Source organism: Carex rostrata, chromosome 23 (genome assembly GCF_964058835.1).
Source record: "Carex rostrata chromosome 23, lpCarRost1.2, whole genome shotgun sequence".
Taxonomy (NCBI): Eukaryota; Viridiplantae; Streptophyta; class Magnoliopsida; order Poales; family Cyperaceae; genus Carex; species Carex rostrata.
In genome coordinates, this window is record NC_135940.1 from 2,283,317 (window position 1) to 2,307,485 (window position 24,169).

The following is a 24,169-nucleotide window of genomic DNA, read 5'->3' on the forward strand; positions in this document are numbered from 1 at the left end:
AACGGGTATACCCTACCCTACCCGCCCGTGCCCGCCGCCCGGGGTACCCGTGCCCGAGCCCGGGTATGGGTCGGGTACGCGGGTAAGGGCAAAAACCGGACCAGACCCGGTTTTTTTGATCAATACCCGACCATACCCTACCCGACTATACCTGTACCCGACTAAACCCGTACCCGACTACCCGAGTATCCGTACCCGTATACCCGACCACTGTTCATGCCATTTCAAAATTCAAAATTTGTATTTTTTTCCCCCCAAAAAAATCAGAAAAAAACCAGAAAAAAACCAACAAAAAAACAAAAACAAAAAAAACCAGAAAAAAAACAGCAAAAATAAAAAAAATAAAAAAAAATACCCGTACCCGCCCTACCCGTACCCGTACCCGCCTTACCCGTCAAGGGTACACGGGTAAGGGTATAGGACGGGTAGGGTATGATTTTTGAAAATTATACCCGCCATACCCGTACCCGTATACCCTTGTACCCGAGTATACCCGTACCCGAGACGTACCCGTACCCGCCCGAGTATAAATACACTAGTCTCGGTGAACTTAAGAACACCCTAGTTCTACTTTACTTGTAAAGTAACGAATTGTTCGTTCAATGCGGTACAAGTGGTAGAGAAAATTACGTTCAAATGAAGTTACAATTATTTCCAAGGATTCAGGAAACTAATGCAATTCACAATAACTGATAATATCTTAGAAAAACAAAAATGTACATTCAATCATATATGTATTCAATTAGTTGAACTCATATAATCCTGTTTGCTCATTGCATATTGCAATTAAATTAATTAAGAGCTCAGATCAGTTGTCAATGAATTAGCTTTAATAATTTTGATACTCATAAAAAACAATTTATAATTTCAAAATCTAACCGTTGGAATCTAATTTATAACTAGTATTGTGCCTTGATGAGGAAAATTATGTTAGCTAATAAAATTTAGAATTCAGTTTTCTATACAAGTCAAATTACAAGTGCATAATCCTATCGAGTAGTATAATCGGGTGTCGATCTGCAGGGAATATGGTTTAAGATTTTGAACAATTAAATCTCAATCTTTTGAAAGGTTAGACAAAATCTGAAATTTAAGAGTTGTTGTTTGATCTTTAGATTTAGCGAAAATTAAAGGTAAATAAAATAAATAAGATAGTGATGTCAATTTTTAGGGTTTTAGCTTACGATTTCTACCCAATTTATTTTGGTATGATCTTATTTGATGTTGGTTTTGAGATGTTGTTTGAGGATTTCTAATTCAATTTAGTGATTGTCACTTTTGCATCGACACATCCATCCTACCTATCAAGAGATCAGGCTAAGGTTTGTCTTAACTGGTGAAAGGAGTTGTGTGATTAGTCTAAAGATTTCATACTTCACTTACTAGGTTTGTCGCCCTACTTTCTAGTTCTATTGGGTGCTCCCATGATAAGGTAAGACAATGTGACATTTGTCTGCGACTGCTAAGACTCTCATATATATTTCTGTTGATCAAACTAATGGTATCTCCGGCTAAGATATTGATAGCGACAAATCATATAGCGTAAATCACTATCTTTTCGGCCAAAAAATGACGAAAAGCGAATGCAAAGTATTCATTTTCTCGATTTATTTATCGCAAACGTGTATTTGAGTCATAGTGATGCGTCTACATGCAAAATAATTTTGTATAGAGTCAAGTGGTCAAAATGAGCTCAAAAAATGGATACACTAAAATTACTTTATAAACCTTCTAATTTTGAACACTTTACTTTATACTAAATTAATTCGAAACTTTAAACTTCTCACATGTGAATAGATCACTAATAAAATAGAAGAATTTCAATAGTTTGAATTTGTTGTTTGAAACCAATTTTATAAATTTTGTAGTTGAGTTCACAATAAAATTTGATGACCCTAGTTCTACTCATAAAAATATCACTACTTCTGATGTACTAGAATTTTTTATATGATGTATCTAATATACAATATGATTATAAAGCTGGAGATATCTCATATGTTGCGTGATATTTTGAAAAGAATCTCAAATACGTTCTGCACGAATCTCAAAGCTCAAATAATACCGTCCCCTGTGCTGTCTCCGAATAAACACCGGACTCGTCGGTCACGCAAAATATGAGATATCTCAGAGGATACGCACTCGTGCTTTTTGCAACTCCTCATGGGGTTTTCTTAACATGAGTTTTGTTTTCAGAAGATCCCGAATTTGAGCGAATGAATATCTTCTAAGGTACCTGACTGTCTAGAATACTTACAGACTTGTCAGAAAATTAATTCGGTAACTATTTGAGATATGCTTTAATATTCGTGTCAGATTAAAATAAACGACTAAGATCTCATTCTACACGGTCAGGTATTTCCACTGAATATGAATTCAATTTGAACTGTGAATTTCCTGTGGCGCTTTATGTGTAAGTTCCATATGTGCTTTGCTCCGGCTTTCATCGTGTCGTGTGCTCGGAGTCGGAGCCTCGGATTATGCGCCTCGGGGACAAAAAATATGTTTTCTTATGAATTATTTTTAATAAATTAACAATATTTATTTTATGTTATCACATCACCTTAAGCATACAACATATTTGTGCTCATATTCAAATTACATTGTGAATCGTAATTAAAATGATCGAAAACTTCAAAAAAAAAATACACAATTAACAACTCAATATTATTTAAAGCAACCAATTGGCTAGCTAAAGAAGTAGCAAGAGTATCACTAATATTTAAAGCAACCAATTCACTTTTATCAAAGTTAATCTGAAGACTAGAAACAATTTCAAAGCCTAATAATAGGTACTTTAAGCGTTCTAACTGAATATAATCAGCTTCTAAGAATAAAAGGATGTCATCTGCAAAGTGCAGATTCAACACCTTTTTATTATTATTAAAGGAACCTAAACCAGATATTAAACCACTATTTTGTGCTCTACTAAGAATTTTGTTTAATGAATCAGCTACTAAATCAAATAAAAGAGGAGAAATAGGATCTCCTTGTCGAAGACCTTGCTTACAGGAGAAATAAGCACCTTGTTCACCATTAAAAGTAACACAAGTTCTACCCCTTGAAGGATATCATGAATCCAATTAATAAACAATGAGCCAAAACCTCTAGCATGTAACACTTCTAATAAGAATTTTCAATTTACCTTATCAAACGCATTCTCAAAATCTAATTTAAGTAAGATATCCTTTTGTTTAGTACGTCTAACTTGGTGTAAACTTGAAGCAAATAAAAAAGAGTCAAACAGATTCGATCATATCTTTTTTCTCACTTGTTCTACCATTTTCTGAAACTTAATTAACCTCAAAAATATTGTATCTAGTTTTGCCAAACGAAATTGAATTTAGCAATCAAAATGCAAAATTACTTGATAAGCAAAGCAAGTTCATCCCTTTTTTTGGGGGAAAGAACCACCTTTATGTCAATTCACAAAACGATCTCTGTTGACAATTCTTATCTCCTCTTGAGAAAACATTATACATAGGCAATATATGTCTTTGATATGCCAAAAAAAAAAAAAGTTGCATGAAGTGGGAAATAATGCGCTTGATCCAACAATCCTTCTTAAAGAAATTCAATGATAGACACATTAGAATTAGAATTGGAATTTATAAGTGGTCATTTAATTAATTTCTTTATAATATTTCATAAGTTGCTTAGTGAAATGGTGAGTTGCGTTAGGTCCGATTCCACTGAGGTGATTTAATTATATGATGGGTGGCTACTACTATATGCAATTTCGTCTACTCATAGTCAAACAAAAGTTACATTACTAACCCGTGAATAATAAAGGATAAACATCACGTGAGTTAATGTAATTAATATGTTATGACTTTATCATGTGAACGTTATATTACGTGACAAAATTTATTTTTATATGACGCAACAAAAATAATGAACAACAATCCGTTATAAAGGGTCACGTCATGTGTGGTTAAACGTGATTTACCTATTAACTTTAGCTATATATTTTTTTTCGGATATTATGTTAGTTTATTGGAAAAAAAAATCAGATTAAAATGATAAATTTATGAATAAATTGCAAAATAAATTAAAAAAATATTAGAAAAACTGATCACGTAACGTATCATGTGATGTGACATATACTACAAGAATGGAACAGTATCCGTGAGAGTAAAAGTGTATTTTTTTACCAACAATATCGTCGTAGATACTTCTGTCAGTAATACCAATACGCTCAGAAATAGCACGTTTCTGTCGGTGTACCCTTGGTAATATTATACTTTTATTCTCACAGATATTGTCCCATTCTTATATGACATCACGTGATATTTTCAATAGAGAGAAGATGGAAGCATATCACTTGCCCCCCGGGGTGCAGGAAAATCCTGCCCCCTCAGTCACTGCGGGGTGGGGCCGGATTTAGGATTTAGGATTTAGGGTTTAGGGGGTTCACTAACAGTGACTCTGGGGGCAGACGATTCAATCTCAGAGAAGATACGTCACGTGAGTGAACACCACATCACTGACAAACAAGATGTGTGTGCCTTGATAAAACTGGTAATAGTGTGACTAATTTTCTTCGTACCAATTTTTAAAAAGAAAGTACGCCTGTATATCCTGACTTTTTAATTCTTTCAACATGTACATAACACCCGCTGTAAGTTATCACATGTAATTTTTTTTTTATTTTTAGTTAATGTAAAACTAGTATGGTGTTTGCCAGCTTTCTCATAAAAAAAAAGAAGTTGTTCAGCATGCGATAGATTAGATTACTCTGACTTGACTTTATTCTAAATCTTTAATCAGTTTGCCCCACTCCATTTATATAAATCCGCCAATGAACAAATTATGTGCTGCTACAGTGCTACTCCTATTGTTATTCCTCAATGATTACGTACATAACTATGTATCATTTTTGGTAGACCGCGCATCACGCGTTTTGCTAGATGGTTTAATTAAAATCATCTCTTTACGACCATCTAGATTTTTTTGTTGAATTATCGCTATTTTTAATGGAAAGATTTCATATGTACCTTAATTATTATTATATTTTTTTGATATCTTACATTCAACACAAATAAAACGATAAATGGTTAGAAAGCGGAGGCCAGTATATATAAGAGAAAAAAGATATGTTTAAACTCAAACATTTAAGAATGGTAGATTGCATCAATCAGGCCACCATTTTTCGCGTCTATACTTTTTACACTAAATAAAAATTTCAAACTCAAGTAATAAATTAAAATTGCAAGATATTATCTGCATAATGTTATGGATGTAAAACAATAGATGCAATTTATGTTTTTAAAAATTATTCTTGACAGTCACCGTCAAGGATTTTTTTTAAAAATAATAAAATTGTATTCTCTCTCTACGAAGTTATTGTTTTCCGTCAATAAACAATTATTTTTGTGTGGTAAAGTCAGTAAACAACTTAGAGTTAAATTTCATATGTATATATTTCTCGATCAATACGTTTCTATGTTAATTGTTTCCGGGTTTTTCCTCACTTTTAAAATTATAATTAATTAAACTAAGGAAAAATAATTTAGCCCTAGCACGAGAACCGTTAGATTGGCCTTGAAGATTGAAATAATTAACCGAAGTTGCAGGTTTAAAATTCGGTAAAAATTAATTTGATTACTGAAAGCTCCGTGATAAATTATAGGTTGATAAACTGTGCCATGCATAGTACTCTTGTTGGCCTAATGAAACACCTCCAAACAATTTAACAAAGGCATTGTCAATTTGGAGCATTTTCTCCAAATAGCCTCGTAATTCTATAATACACATATATTAATTCATATTTTCACTAATTAATAAGATGAATTCGATCATTTTGTTTAATTTTAGTTGGTTTTGTAATTATCCCCAGTGCCTCTTATTAGATAATTCTGTCAAGCACCGTAAAAGTTCCAGCGCAATTCTCTGCCCAAATTCACGGAGAAAATTAAGAGGATGTCAGACTAATTAATATTGGATAAAACATTCATTCTACCTCTATATATATTAAATATTTTTCTTTATATTTGATGAGTGTTTATAGAAATCATTTGTAAAATTATATATAATTGTTGTCACATATAAGGTATGGGATTTATATTATAATATCGCCAATTAACGATGTAAATTAAGTACTTAAAAAATAGGCCAAATATTTTGATTTCGATTGTATATTCATTTGGGAGTTTTTCAGTAAATTTCATTTCACTTCAATTCGATATGACATGACAAAGTTACGATCAAAATAAGACATTATAATATACGTTTGAATTGACTGCCTTGGACATTATAATATATGTCAAATCAGTTTTGTTTATGTTTATTTATTTCACGGGTTCGGAGAAGCAACAGTATTACAGTGAACCTCTTTTGAGTTTTGTCTGACTGATTTGACATTACTCACTGTTTGAATTGACTGCCTTGACATTACTCTTCTCTAGGTCTGCTTTGGAGATGTAGAGACGTGGCACAAGCAGATTATAAATACGTTCTTTATCAAATGAACTGTTAGTAGACATTAAAGTTGCTAATTTAAAAAAAAAAAAGTTTTGTTGAAGAAAAATATTATATTAAAAATTTAAATTTTCTAAAAGCAGAAAAAAAGAAATATAAAATTTGTTATTAGTATAAAATATGTTATTGTCCTTGATAATAAATGGAACATAACCTAATTAATTTCTTTTGATAATTATCCTATCTCCTGGACCCAGCGAAGCAATGATCAAGACTCATGGGTTCTTCTCTATCTCTCTTCAAAGAAGAGAAGAGAGAGAAAGAATTGACGGGGGCTCACGGGGCTTCTCAAAAGAAATAAAGTATTATTCCTATGTACACAATTTTATTCTCATTGATTCTTGGGTCAGAATTAGTGAACCTCTTTTGAGTTTTGTCTGATTTGACATTACTCACTATTTGAATTAACTGCCTTGGACATTCAGGTCAGATTTTTTTGAAATTTCTGAAAACAGCTCAGACCGAATTATTGCTATTTATATGATCCCTCTCTCTCGTTCAAAGCACAAGTCATTTCTATATTATCCCTCTCTCTCGTTCAAAGTACAAGTCATTTCTATATGATCCCTCTCTCTCGTTCTCTCTATTTTCACTCATCATTGATAACCATATGTGAATGTGGTGGATATAATAGTTCCATGATGATGTGCCTCTTGCTCGGGCTTGTATGAGGGGATGGAAGTTAAGCAGGAAGCAAGTCATCATGAACTATTATAGCTATCAAGTCAAGGCATAACAAGTCTATGCTGTTAGGAACATGCTTAGGAGCACCGGTTCCTGCCAACCTTTTTTTTTTATTTTTTTTTTATCTATTTTGTATGAATGAGTTCTTGCTGCTCATGATCGATGTCTTATTACATAATAAAATTTGAAGGATGGATAAATGATCTTTAAAATTGTATTTTTGTTACTTTTATTATTTTTATTTTATTTTGGTTTTAATCAAACCAAATCAATTAACACCATAGTGCCAAATAGAAAGATAGAAAGAAAAAAAAAAGGAAAAGAAAAGAAAAAGTAACATCCTATCAGGCTTAAAAAAGTGGGAAAATAACAATATCTAACCGAGATTTATTGAACTACAACAGTGTTTGAGGAAACTGAGCTCATTTAATTAAATCCTGTATGCACATAAAAATCCTGATTTGCAAAAAGCCCGATCTCATATTCTTTACATAGAAATCCTGATTGGGCTTCTGGCTACACCAAATTTCATATTCTTTACATAGAAATCTTCTTTGAGTCATGACCTGCATGCACATAAAACAGTTTTATTAAAATCGATCCAGAGATATATGAAACATGTGTTTTTGTACAGGGAAGCTTTGCTGGTAAATAGCTGTTGTCATCATGCTGATAGCCAACTTCAAAAATTCATTCCAAGAGTTCTGTTAAGCCAAATTTCATGTTCTTTATATGAAAATTCTCAGGACAGATTGGTCTACATTCTGGAAAAATTTCATGAATTTTGGAGCTACGTAGCTGTACCAGACAGGGGGTTAAATACAGGGACGGGCATGAACTATACTGGTATTTGCTGTTTTTTATCATTTCAAAGGCTGGACTTCCAAAATTCATAACTAATTGAAATAAAACCCAAATAATATGAATTTTATGTCCATCTTGATTGTCTTGGAATCATCTATCCATCCGTGCAATTTATTTTATATTTTGGTCCTTTTAAGGGTTCCAAATGGGGAATGCGGCCGGAACAGGTCATATGCATATTTTCAGACTTTCGATCTGATTTCTCATGAATTTAGTACATGAGAGGTGATTTTTATTTCACAGATTCAAAAATATATGTACAAGGGACTTATGTATCAAGTTTCAGAATTTTCTGAGCATTATTTCTCAGTTTAAAGGCTTGTATAGCATGAGGGGCATAGCTGGTAAATCTGACAGAAAATTCAGCATTTTATATTTTTTAAAAGATGAATTTTGACAGCCCATAACTTTGTGTAGAAATGTCCAAATGAGGTGAAATTTGTGTCTATCTTGTGTAATTCTTGACCTATGTTGTACATTTAGGATCTGTTCGGCGAGCCTAAGGGAATGAGAATAGAAATGGGTTGCAAAAATTTTGAACTGATTTTTACTGTTCATGTTGGAAAAAAAAAATTCATACTGATCATGTGAACAGTAAAATTTGTTGCTTCAGCCGAACAGGCCCTTAGATTGTGGGGGTACGTACAATGGGCACTGTATATCTTGTTTTGATTTGTGTGCAACTTATTACTAAAAAAAAAAATGGTGGGTATATACAACTTATAACTTTACTAAAAAAAAGAAAATCATTATTGAAAATTACAAACTTCTATAAGATTTTGATTTTCTTTATTGATGGATAAGCATGAAATGAAACAATTACACATATTTGGTACAGGCATAATAAAAAAATATATATTAATTTGTTTTCCTTTTCCTGTGCTGCAAGTGCCTTTTAAGTGACAATTCTGGCTTCAAATAAATAGCAAGACGCACAGATAATACAGAAAGAGGTTTAAACATGGCAAGCAGCTTGAGGATCCAAAAACTTTCGATCAATAATGCAGCACTAAGCACAGCTAAGTTCATGAAGAAACAGGGGAGAAGTGCTTTCTCATCTTCTTCTATATCCTTGGGAGCATCATAAATCGAAGCAGACGAGCCATTGTAATTGGCCCGAAATTTGTCGTGAAGATATGTGATAAGACAATCAATAGAAAGCAAGCTATATTCAACTATGACTAGTACTTTGAGAGCCATATAATTAGATACCAGTAATGCGCATGCGCCTATAATCACCTCCAAGAGGAAGGCCAGACAACCAAATTTCCACTACAAAACAACAGGTAAAAAGTAACTATTGATGTAATTGTATCCACTACAACTCTACAAGACAGTTTATTTGTGTAACAGATAGGAAGAATCATTACAATATTTAAGTGCAATTTGGGATCCTCTATGGCATTCTGCTGGAGCGGGACCTCAGTCTCATCCTCACGCTTGCATTCAGTGTGGTTGGCCATGGCTATGTTAAATTTTATAATAATGTCAGATATAAGAGTAGTAATTTTGGTCATTAAAAATTTATTCTCACTCATCTGTTCCCATTAATTTTGCAATTTTTTGAGCAAGAGAAATTCTATACATTCTTCTTTTCTCCTACATCTCTATCCATAAACATCACCACTTCACACTCTATAAAAAAATGAAACAATAAGAATCATAAAGAAACATGGCTTTACCAGTATCAGGAGGTGAAGTGTTGGCTTGGTCCGTTGACTTTGGTTCAACTGGGTTGATGGACTTGGGGTCAACCGGGTTGAGGGTTTTGTCGGGGACGAGTGGGGTTTCTGGGATGCCTTCTTTGTGATTATAATTGTGATGATGGTGGTGATGGTGGTGGTAGTGGTGGTGGTGATGCTGGTGCTCATGATAAAGGTGACGATATTGCGTCATATTTTTTATGTTTCGTTTTTTTTCCAATTCATCTACGGATTTGTTGAATATATAGCAGTATTTAATTTGCAAATACCATAAGATATGGAATATGGATGTGATGATTAATTTGGAAAATTAATTTCCTGTGATTTCTCTGCCTAAAATAGGGATATGATATTATCTACACAGTTGGAAGATGATAAGGAGCTGTTGTAATAATAGTATATAGAAAAATAATTACTAAATTAATAGTTTCATTTGCTCAGCACTTGATTAATTTGTTCTGCACGATTCTCAAATTATACTAAGTTTAACATTTATAACCTATTTATATTGTAAATAATATTTCTATAAATTAACTTTGAATTTGATCCAATTAGTTCGTTGATTGTCACGGTTGAAATGAACGTCAAAATATCCTTATTAGAAGTAAGATATTATGTGTCGTAAATTAGTCAATTAATATAGCTTCAATTTTACATTTTTCAAGTTAATGAAATTGTATTGTTTCTCTACGAAGTGCTTGTTTTCCCTTTTAGTCAAATTTTTTTTTGGTGGTAATAATGAATAAACAACTTGAATTAAATTTCATATGTATTTCTCAATACGTTTCTATCTTAATTGTGTCTTGCATTTTTCTCACATTTTAAAATTATGATTAAATTAAGGAAAAATAATTCATCAATTATAAACAGAAGTCGGCGGTTTCAAATTAAGTAAAATTGTTACGATATACAAAGTTACAAAATTTGATTGCATCTTTATTTAAAAAATCATACAAATACAAATTCTTTTGTTTTGAACAGAGAACCGTTACTGAGAGCTCCGCATTAAATTCTGGGCCAACATACTATGCCATGCATAAACTCCTGGGCTTGTAACAGCAAAATAAAAATTAACAACGTACGACGTCATCAGTCGGTTGTATTTTCCATAAATAGACTGGTAAATGCTATAATACAGATATTTATTCATATTTTCACTAATAAGATGAACAATTTTGTTTTTATTTTAGTTGTTTTGTAATTATCCATAATGCCCCTTATTAGAGAATCCACTCCAGCACTGCAAAAGTTCCAGCGTAAATTATCTGCTCAAATGCACGGAGAAATGGATATTAGTTAGGGACAAAATGTGACATAAGAAGGATATATAATTAATTTTAACTTATTGTATTTAAAAAAATATTATAAAATAATCTTAATTTTAGATTATGGCATAGAGTCATAGACAATCTGTGCTACATTACAGTACAATACAGACGACCTGTATAACTGTATTGGGTGGAAAAGAGAGAAAAATCTATATGTAACAGTCAATCAGTTCAATTTGTATTGAGTTTAATAATAGTTCTATTAAAACAGCTAAAATATATTGTTTTGTATTGAACAGGCAACCTCAAGAAGAAAGCCAAACTAGCAGCTGAGGACTGGCTCCAGTGATAGAGGATGCCATCCTCCTGGACCACTATATGCCTTGGAAAATGGTGGTTTACCAGTCACCTCCTGAGCAATCAGCACAAGAATGAAGAAGCAACGGCATCACATTTTGTCTTTTGATATTACTCTCAATCCATTACTCTGTTGCTTAGTTAGTTCTACTTCAGTATATTTTTGGAGTATAGCTATTTGCAGAACTTGGTACATTTCCTTGTTATGCTTTTTGTGTTGCTGTGAACTTTGTGACACACTTTTGAGGTGTTCAGTCTAATTTATTCTGGCTAACTTGCTTTTGTAATTATGATATTTCAGCAATGAAATGGGCTTTTAGTCTTTTTTTTTTAAAATAATTTGTATTGAGTTCCTTTTTTTTTCCTTCTACTTTTTGGGTCCTTTCATAAGTATGGTACTCAAGAGTCAAGACTGCAAGCAATTGCCAGATTCTTGGGCATGGTACCACTTGTTTACTACTGAAAAATACAAACCTCTACAACATTTAAATTATCTTTATTGGTGAATAAGCGTAAAATCTAACAATTACACAATATCCGGTACAAGTATAATAAAAAAAATATACTTGTACCAGATAATAAATAGCAATAAGTGCTATCAAGTTGTATGTCAGGCTAAAATAAATAGCAATAACCCACAGATAATTACCCAAGAGGAGTAATCATGGACAGTAGCTTAAGAATCCATGAATTTTTGATCAATAACACAGCAATAAGCACATCTAAATTGATGAAGAACCCGGGAAGAAGACCTTTCTCAAGCTTTTGTTCATATCCTTAGGAGCACCATTAATTGATGCCAATGAGCCATTGTAATTGGGGTTAAATTTATTGTAACACAATGTGATAAGAGACACAATCACAATCACAATCACAAACAAACTATTATGACTATAATTTTCAAAGCTAAATAATTAGAAACCACTAATGTGACTGAAATCATCACCAGTGAGATGAACTGAGGAAGCCTATCAACAAACAAATTTTCACTGCAAAACAAACAGTAAATAGAAGAACTATGATATAACCGCAGTAGATGTGCTCGGAAGGCCGTTAGTATGTATGATTAATACAACTTCTATAGAAACACTACTAATTTGTTTGTGTAATAGATAGAAAAATCATTGGAGTTACTATGTGGAATTTGAGTTTATGATCCTATTTGGCATTCTTCTTTTGTGGGACCTCAGTGTCATCTAGGGGTGGCGGATCACCAAGCCACCCACATGATTTGAAATTTAATTAAATTTGTTTCTTTATAGAATTTTATTTGATTCAGCCCTTCATCATAAAATGTTAAATGTGTGTATGTAGTTTATAGTAGTTAGAATTTTAATTACTTTGTATTATCCATAGTTGTGAAAACTTGAGTTTAAATTCCCTCTGCCACATATTATGTATTTTTAAGTATCAACCCCCAATTTAATGGATTCGTCTCTTTTCAGGTACCTGACTCAACACAATTGAAACAGAAATATATAAACGAGAGAAGATAATAGTCCTCAAGCTGTTGCTCTCTACTATATCTCTTCCTACAAGTAGAACGGAGGTGTTTTATAGTTCACTAAGTTCTTTTGTGAATTCAACTCTAAAATTTATTGGATTGACTTCAAACAACGAATCTAAACCGTTGAAATTCATCTACCTTACGAGTGATGTGTCTACATTCGAAAAATTTTAACTTTCAAATTAATTTATTATAAAGTTAAGTGGTCAAAATTGAAAGGTTTATAAATTAATTTTAATGCATTTATTTTTTTAAAATATTTTTTTACCACTTGAATTTATACAAAGTCAGTTCGAAATTTTAAAATTTCCACATGTAAACGCATCACTCGTAAGATAGATAAATTTCAATAATTTTGATTCATCGTTTGAAGTCAATTCAATAAATTTTATAATTAAGTTAATAAAGAGACTCGATAAACTTAATAATATCATAGTTCTAGTACCATGTCCTCTTCTAGGTCAGAAGGGTCAATTAGTTGTTAGTTTGTAATAATCTAGAAGTCAATAATACGATAATTTATCATAAAGCTTTGTTCATGAATTGGATGATTAATATCATTTTGTTGCCTTGAGTATTATTGAATTTATGGATCATTTCGAGTTCATGACTGAAATTGTGAAACTCCATAATATAGATGATATATACTCTTAATCTTAAAAGGTCACTAACCAAGGTAATTAGCAGGAACACTAATTACCGCTATAAGGTTAGTATGTGGATTAAAAGATGGTTAAGTTTTACAAACCATTTGACACGAGATGTCATTTTAATCACATAGATACATGTTCTAGGAACATGGTATTTGACAGACCCCGAATGAGACATTAAATAGAATTGTGTTCGTGTCATTAATGTTTCTCATTCAGTGTCACGTTCTAAAGTATGAGGTATTTATCGTTCCCACTAAGAAATATATATGTGTGAGTGTTATCTAACACTGTCCGTAAAAAGCAGTCATAACGATAGCATTTCGATATATATAGCTTAGCTGAGGAAGTGATAGTCTGCCAAGAATACTACTTGTCCCTCGTATCTCTATACGAGTTATAGCATCACTGGGCCCCTTGATAGAGTAAGATTATCAGCGCGCGGTATGATTACAAGAGTAATCATATTTGATAATATGCTCAAGATCAAGAAAAGATTCAGTTAGCAAGGATGACACACATCTACCTTGAAACTGATCTGATAGCTATGAGACAGAGGAACAGACACAAGTAAATTGTTTACTGGATCGTGATATTGTACAGTACAGCATCATCTGTGTAATTGGATGGTCATGATGTGTTGCCAGACGCCACCCATGATTATAGAAGTTAAAACGGTTTTAACTCTATTTACCAACATAACACAGATCCTATTGGGTCACACCATATAGGAGTTAATCGGAGAATCTTATTTTGATTGATTATAAATTGGTTATGATCAATGATAAGATGGTTATAATTAATTATACGTGTTATAATTAAATTATAAATGTTATGTAAAAATAACAAGCAAAAACATTGGTTAATTTATAAACGTGTGTGACACGTTATATAAAAGTTGACCGGTTAATTTATAAATGTGCAGGACACATTGTATAAATTATCGAAACAACAACCGCAAGAAAAATATATATAATTATTCAGAATAATTATACGAATATTATTTGTGTTCGGGCCGAGGGCATTCGAGTCTTTTCAGATTCGACCTTATCCGCATGACACGTCATCGATCCTATCCGCATGACACGTCATCGATCCTATCCAGATGACACGTCATCGATCCTATCCAGATGACAAGTCATCGATACCGAAACAAATAACCGAAAGAAAAATATATATATAATTGTTTAGAATAATTATACGAATATTATTTGTGTTCGGGCCGAGGGCATTCGGGTCTTTTCATATTCGAGCTTATCCGCATGACACGTCATTGATCCTATCCAGATGACATGTCATCAATCCTATCCACAAGGGCAAAATGGTCATTTCACACCTATGCCACCTTGCATGTGTAGAAGCATGGAGAAGGATGTGGAAGGGTGTGGAAGGGGTATTTTGGTCATTTCACATATAAAAGGATGAGGTGTCAATGGCATATCTTGTAAATAGGCCGAACTTGGAGGGCATTTTGGTCTTTTGCAACCGAATCTAAACACTATAAATAGGGGTGGAGGGGTAGAGAGAGAAATATATATTCACATATATACATATATATATTCACATATATATATATATGCACATTCACATGTATCTTTTCGTGCAGAAACGAATCGGTATTTTCTCTTTCTCGGTTTCTCTCCCAAATAGTGTTTCGGTTGAGAAAAGAAAGTTATACGTAGTTGACGTATAATCTTGCGGGTTGTTGTGGAGAATATTTACGGGATTGATGAATAGTGTTTTATCGAATTTCGCGGTATGTCAGTTTTGCATATTGATGAAACTGAGCAACCGAAAATTCGTGATTACGGGTTTTCGTCTTATTCCCGTGAATAGTGTTTTTGCATAATTCCGCGGTTTACGGTATTTCTGGCAGAAGAAATAAACCGCTCTCCGGTTAGTCCTGGTGGATTACCGATAGAGGTATCACACGTGTGATACTCCGAGTCGATTCCTTCCCTGGTGAGGCTCTACTCGCTCGGTCTGCATTCCAACTGTGATTTGGAAACAAGGTATAAATATGTTATATTAATCTATTTAATTTGTAAGTAGATTAAAGTTTTAGAAATCAATCATGGAGTAGATCTGTAAATATTAAAAGGGTCCTCGCAATGACAGACTTCAGAAGGAACTCTGCTTTGGTCTTTCCGGCATATCCCTTTTAATTCACGGCTTGAGTTAGAAGTAAAAATTTTTGTTTTACGTTCTTTCCGCAGCTTAAGCCTAAACGGGTTTTGGTTACTGCGAAACCCCAAAAGTGGTATCCTGAAAACCCAAGCATTAGTGTCACACCCTAAATTCAAGAGTGCAACAGCCTACCATGATATTTCCAATTTAGTACACACAAGGCATAGATCTTTTTATGCATTACCAATATAACCCATTACATTAATCCCAAATCAAAATGTTTACAAGATGTATCTAACATTTGGTGGTGGAAGATGCTAGATAAATACTCTCTACATCCTAGCAGATATTATAACCCAAAATACCATACCTTTTGTTTGGTCATGCTGTCAATTATAACCCATAAACGCATCTCTTCGTTTAATGAACATGTAAAACCCACAAAGAGGAGAGGGTGAGAAATAACAACAATATTTCTTAGTGCATAATTTGATTATGGCTACTGGATTCGTAAGAATCCATATCCTGAATTTAATATCCGTAATATGATATCAATTCAATTTCTATAACAATGAATGCTATGCTAGTTATTGACAGTTAAACAATAATTAACAAGAATAATCAATGAAAATCAAATAACTATAATAAGAATATTTGGGTTCTAAATTTATGCAAATATTAGGTGGAGTAACACAAACAGATACCATCCTTCTTACCTATATAGATGCCCACCATCAAACCACATCTGCCTTTACACATACTTGTATCTATTGTGTTTGTCTTATACTATTCTATTCAGTCTGGTTTACAGTCAAACATTTAATTAAATTCAACAATTCGATTCAATGATGTGTAATTCAATAATATAAGCAATATTGTCACCCCTCATAGGTTGTGACTAGCAATAGACATTTACCACAGTTTTTCTATCCTTACAGTCACAATTTACAATATCCTTTACCCAACCGGTACTGGGTTCAGTTGAGGCCATTCTCCATATGCGCATAAGGGTCCTGGGTCAAAGTCTAGTCATGACATAGACTTTGCAATAATCAGTAAAATCAATCAAATTCGATAACTGTGGTATCACTCAGTTATTTAAAACAAGAAACAAACAAGTGATAAACCATACCAAAATGACAAGTCATCAAACTTACTAATAATTCAGTTTTATTTGTATTGTGTTATGCATATGATGTGATGACTCTAAATGAGACTACTAACTTTTAGTATATATAAATATATACTTAGTTACCATAATGCTACTCTGTCGGATTACAAGCGCATAATCCTACCGTGTAGTAGTGTCGGGTGTCGATCCACAGGGATAGATCTTAAATAGTTTTACAATTTAGCACTAGTATAGGTTTTTCGGGTTAATTGGGTAGCGTGTGTACTTAATAAAATTAAACAATAAAATAAAGGTACAGGGTGATTTTTTACAGTTTACTCTGGAGATGGTATAGGTGGAGATGCTAATTGCTTTAAACCAAGTTTAGGGAGCCTCTAGGGTTTTAGATGAAATCCTTCTAATTATCTCGATACATATTTATGGTACTCATGTCTACCCGCATACGACCCCGTATACTGTCACTACCGCATACAGTATAGACCACCCCGCAGACAGAACCGCATACCGATAGTATTATTCCCTACGGATGCCAGGGTTCAGTTCTATGCGTATTGAAAAGGTTCTCCGACTCTAAGGTGGGCTTGTAGGGGACAATTCAAATTATTACATGATGTAATATAATTAATCACTCATACTAATCTAATTAATCACATTTCCTTATTACTCGCTAAATAATAACCCTAAACCTATTCATTACAAGTAGTAAATAAATTCCTAATTAAACTTCAAGATGATATCTAATCTATATCATGCCAAGGGAACCCACTGGGTTCTAACCCTAGTCTTTGAACTGCTTCCAAGTCTCGTTAGCCGAAGTGTTTATAGTACTTATTTGTATCCCCTCTCACACCGAGGTACAATGACTTAACACATATAGATATGTGGAGAACATTGACATATAATAGACATAACTATGTATGCAATGACATATTTCAATAACATTCAAAGTATAACGAAATCTCAAATAGACATAAAAGATAAATAAATATAATAGTAAAGAGATAATATAGAATTCATTACATCCAAACCCTAGAAAGGAGGAGTTTAGCTACTCAAAGCCATGACAAAATAAAAGAAGTAATAAAAGAAAGACATAACCTAAAACCTATAACACCTCTTCCTTAGATGACGTCTTCTTCTTCCGCCTTGGACTTTGAGCGCCTCTTCTTCTCCAACTCCAGAAATTACACGCAATATTATGCTCTAAACTATGGACATACACAACTAAAACATGCACACCAATTTCTATTACATGAGGGATTTATATAGTCTTCCTAAAGTATGTAGTCATGGAGAACATGGGGGCCAATTATAGCCTCTCATGTCATATTTTAGAGCGCTAAATATAGACTTCCAATCATAACAAGGCCTGCCGCATTTAGAGATTTGTCATTCTAGAAGGTTGCTGCTCAATGGCCGAGATTTCATCCAAACTAGACAGTCCATGGATTGGATCCCTGTGCCCGTGCGGTACTGGATTTATACTGCATGCGATATAGCTTATACCGTACAGCACTGTACTTAGCCGGATTTCAGTGAATTTCGCTATGCTGCATGTTGTGCACTTCGTGTGATGTGTTTGCATGCTCCATGTGATGCCCTATTTTGATATTTCCTTCAGAATTGATCTAAATATGACATTTTTGCTCCGTTTTAAGTCTAAATTCGCAATTTTCTTTAAAATCTACCAAAATAATCCAATTCTTTTAGCGTACCGTGGTATAGATCAGATGGAAATATATAGTAGACCACAGAGATGAAAATAATACTTCTAATGTACCGTGCCTGATATATGAGAGTAACACGGTATAGAGAAATAAAGCAAGTACCATACTCAGCATGGTGCTGGAGGGAGGAAAATCTTCCACGTATAGCAAGAAAAAAAAAGCATAAATATCTAAGATGATATATCATTTAAAAAAGCATAAATATCTAAGATGATAGATCATTTGACCATGCTTTATAATATAATTAACTATATTATGAATATCTTTTTTTTATTTTAGTTTATCCAATTCTTATTTGGCATTCTAAATTTACAATCTCAGGTTTTGGGATTTCCAAAATAGTTCAGAATTTCTAAATTTATTTTTATTGTGCATATTTTATAAATTCAATCAATTAAATAATTTTGACGTTTTGATCAATCAGTCAGACATTTAAAAAAAATCAAAAGCGTTAAAAGTTTATGTTCAGACTTATAAATCAATTAAAATTTTCTGATATGCGTTTGTAAATTTCATAATTTTACAATTAGCAGGCCAGTAAGTGCAAGTCTCGGAAGAATTTGGGCCCCACATAGATTTTGAGAGGTGAAGTGGATCCGGACAAGAGAAAGAAACGTGTGAGCTCGGATCTAAGCCCAATAACCGCATGGTATCTTGTCCGGTTAAAGAAAGAGTGAAGCTTTGGTACTGTGCATAACGCACGTTGGTATGTATTTTATACTTCAAATCAATATCTACATTTTTAAGGGTTCAAATTGCAATGAATTGTTCAATATTATCTTCAAAGAAAATGTACTTACAGATAATTTTTTTCTTTTACTATTATTTAGATAGACAGAAAATTATTACTTTTTAATAACTTCAAATTTTTATATCAAGTGATATTTTATCTATCTAAAAAAATAATAAAAAATTTGATATCCAAGTATATATTTTCATATGGTGATTATATTAAATGGTTTACATCGATTATTTGAATTTTGTAAAAAAAAAATATTAATCCATAATACATACTGATGTGCACTATGTCTATGTATAGTACCATTGGCGGATATACATGTAAATTGGGTAGGCACTTGCCTACCCCTGGATTTGAATTTTTTATTTCGATCCAGTACTAATTGTTCAGTGTGTCTACCCCTGATATGATGTAGTTGTTGGGTTTTGTGGAACGGTTCAAACCCATTTAATTAGCTTAAGCTGCGGAAAGAGTAAAACAAAATTTTTTTACATCTAACTTAAGCTACGGATTAAATGAATCAAGAAGATTCGTTTAATCCTATTTACAGATCTACTCCATAATTGATTTCCTAAAGCATTAAATCTATTTACAAATTAAATAGATTAATATAACAATTTATACCTTGATTCCAAATCTCAGTTGGAATGCAGACCGAGCGAGTAGAGCCTCACCAGGGATGGAATCGACTCGCAGTATCACACGTGTGATACCTCTATTGGTTATCCACCAGGACTAACCGGAGAGCGATTTACTTATTCTGCCAGAAATACCGTAAACCGCGGAATTCTGCAGAAACACTATTCACCGAGAAAATGATGAAATAAATATATTTGTGTCCCGAAGTAACTCGGTTTTGCTTAAAAGCTAAACCGCAGGATTACACAAAATATATTATTTCCTAATCTCGAAATAACCGAAATCAAGGAAGAGAGAAAAACCGATTAACGAAGTAATCAGATTAACACGTGAATTAGTGAGTCTTTCTCTCTACCCCTACCCCTCTATTTATAGACTTTTGAGGAGGTTTGCAAAAGACCAAAATACCCCTCAAAACAAATCTATTTACCAAAAGTCATTGACACCTCATCCTTTTATCATGTGAAATGACCAAAATACCCTTGCCACCTCACATGACACATGTCAACACATGGGAAGTTGGCACCAAGTGAAAAAGACCATTTTGCCCTTGGCCCATTAAGGCATGAATAGTGTTGGGCTTTGATTTTGGGCTTTGACTTTGGGCCTTTAATTTTAATTAAGGCTTTGATTATTTTGGGCTTTTAAATCCATAATTCAAACCCATAATTAACAATTAAAATTCCAAATCATATATATATAATTGTCATGTACAATTATATTTCTTTTCGGTTATTGTTCGGTAACTTTTATACAACGTAACGTGTACGTTTATAAATTAACCGTTGTTTCTGCTTGTCATTCTAAATGACATTTATAATTTAATTATATCACGTATAATTAATTATAACCATCTTAATATTAATTATAATCAATTTATAATTAATCAGTAAGATTCTCCGAGTAGCTCCTATATGGTGTGACCCAATAGGATCTGTGTTATGTTGGTAAACAGAGTTAAAACTGTTTTAACTTCTGTTAGTCATGGGTGGCATCTGGCAACACATCATGACCATCCAATTACACAGATGATGATGTACTGTACAATATCACGATCCAGTAAACAATTTACTTGTGTCAGTTCTTCTGTCTCATAGCTATCAGATCAGTTTTAAGGTAGATATGTGTCATCCTTGTTAACTGTATCTTTTCTTGATCTTGAGTAGATTATCAAATATAATTACTCTTGTAATTATACTGCATGCAGATAATCTAACTCTACCAAGGGGCCCAGTGATGCTATAGCTCGTATAGAGATACGAGGGACAAGTAGTATTCTTGGTAGACTATCACTTCCTCAGCTAAGTTATACATATGGAAATGCTACCGTTATGGCTGCTTTTTACGGACAGCGTTAGATAACACTTACTCATATATATTTCTTAGTGGGAACGATAAATACCTCATACTGTAGAACTTTGACACTGAATGAAAACATAAATGACATGAACACAATTCTATTTAATGTTTCATTCGGGGTCCGTCAAATACCATGTTCCTAGAACATGTATCCATGTGATTAAAATGACATCTCGTGTCAGGTGGTTTGTAAAACTTAACCATCTTTTAATCCACATGCTAACCTTATCGCGGTAATTAGTGTTCCTGCTAATTACCTTGGTCAGTGACTTTTAAGAGTATATATATTATCTATATTATGAAGTTTCACAATTTCAGTCATGAACTCGAAATGATCCATAATTTCAATAATACTCAAGGCAACAAAATGATATATAAATAAACATTCAATTCATGAACAAAGCTTTATGATTAACTTATCGTATTATTGACTTCTAGATTATTACAAACTAACAGTAGTGCCTACCCTTGATTCGAATTAGTCCGATTCTTGAACCGATTCCTTCTGAGTTTTGATCGATTTTGTGTATTTCCTTTTTTTTAGATATGCGATACTCTATTTCGTAAATAGAATGAAAGAAAATAAGAGAACAAGAAAGAACTGACGGTGAGACCTATTATTACAATTCTAAGAAATGAGTTGGACGAACTTTTTGTGTCTTTTATTATTCAATACTTATATTAAATTTTTATCTAAACTTTGACTTCAATTTGCTAATTGGCTAAAAACAGTCCCACTTTGAATTGTGCCAAAAGAATTTTTAATTAGCTTACTAATAATATTTCAATACTGTGTCAATCGATTTTATAATTATAACAAATTTTATAATAAAACATAGTTATAGGAATTGAGTTGTAATTATGAACCCGATAAGTTAATGGATTTGAACCCAGTTAACTATTTGAATCCGATTAGTACCCTATCCTCATAGAAATTCTGGATCCACCCCTGTATAGTACCATAGCCTCACTCGTTAAAATAATCATTTGTCTATAATATCACATTAGTTTTTACAATATATTTGTTATAATTATGCAATTCTCATAAATTACTATATTTATTAATTCTAAAAATTAGTATCTCTGTCACGAAGTAAAATTGAAATTATAAAGATAAAAATATTGTGATATCAATGTGAATACAATTTTTAAATTATTGATGTAATAAAAAAATTCAAATTAAACAAGGTTCTCTCTCTTTCTTAAGGATAAAAGTTAATGAGAAAGAACCAAGAACCATTCCAATTTTCTAGGCTGCTTTCTCTCTCACTTCACGTGAGTTGAAAACAGTTCGAAGCTCAAATGGAAAAAAAAAAAAATGCGATGTATGAAGACGAACACGAACGAAATGTGATAGTTCGTCTGATGCTGGAAAACAAATAAAATTGGGTAAAGATTATAACAGTGCGATTTTGCCGAAATTCTTATTATATCATATTAAAAAATTAAATAAATAAAAAAATACATTTTTTTTAGAATTTGAAAAATACCTGCCGCAAGTCCAATGAGCGACTCCATAGATTAGGGGCCACCACATGTCACTGCGGCTCCAGTATTGAGGCCGTCCATTGCGCTGCGGTCTCCTGGGTCGTCCATTGGCCCCGCGGCCCCTGTGCTATATATAGGAGCCGCTAGTTTTATTTTTCATTGTTTATTTTATGTCGCTTTCAATTTCTTTGAGCTCGACTAAGTTTTTTCTTTTTTTTGTTTCAATTTTTAATTTAGATTTAGGATTTAGGGTTAAGGTCTAATTTTAACGGTTTAAGATTTAGTATCAAAATTTAATTAGAATAGTACCAAAATGTAATTATAATAGTAGCAAAATTAACTAGATTAGTATCAAAATTAAATTAGACCAATACCAAAATGTAATTAGTATTATTGTACCAAAATTAAATTGTTTGGTACCAAAATTTAGGATTTAGAATAGTATTAAAATTAGATTATATCAGTATCAAATTTAATCGGAGAGGATGGATCTATGATATTATCTCAGCACCCCACCGGTGCACCGTTCGCATCCGTAGTATGTTTAATTTTAAATTTCTAAATAAAAACTTACAATATTTACATTTGTGCAACATTTTTATAATGTTTTTGGCAAGCCTTATATCTGGTGAAGAGTTGTATCATAGCGGCAACGAAGGCCACAATGACAGACTGGAATAGGTTGGGAAAAACTATCCTCAAGCACAATGTACCTGTGATGTGCCTTGTGCGCCTGTGGGTACAGGTCGTGCCTTGACGTTATACTCAGATGCACTGGAGTGGGCGGGTGTGATCAGATTGATGACATATCTGACGAGCCCGATATCTACATCTGGTATGCTGGTGATGAGGCGTTGTTCCATGGTGTCCAAAATGCTGAGATTGTCGATCAGGCGTTCGACCGAGGTGCAAAGGCATTGCATCGAGCCGCAGACCTGTTCATGCCTACTCAGGATACTGAGGCACAGTATTATTTAAAATACCTAATTGTGATTTTTATTTCAAAATTCTTGATTAACTAATTTCTAAGTTACTATAGGGTGAGGAGCAGGATGACGTACCATATTTCAATATCTCGGCAGAGTTTGACACAGAGGGAGATGGATTATATTCTCAGGATTATAGTTCGACTCAAACAGTACCTCATGCCTATCAGCCGGGCTATGTTCAAACAAAGCCCATTCCAGAGTTTCATGGATCCTCCACACAACAGGTATTGTATCCTCCGGTGGCGTACTCTTTGCTCGATGACCCGATAGCGAGACATGCATTTTTATTCACGCAAGGTGAGTCTGGACAGACTATGATTTTTGGTTCTGGAGTCCATACATCCGAGATTGAGGAGGTTCATGACGACTCAGACGAGTTAGACCACACGCCACTCTCCAGGCAGGGAGGGGTTTCAGGAAGAAGAACGTGAGGATGGTATTTAGTTCAGACCGTAGGTT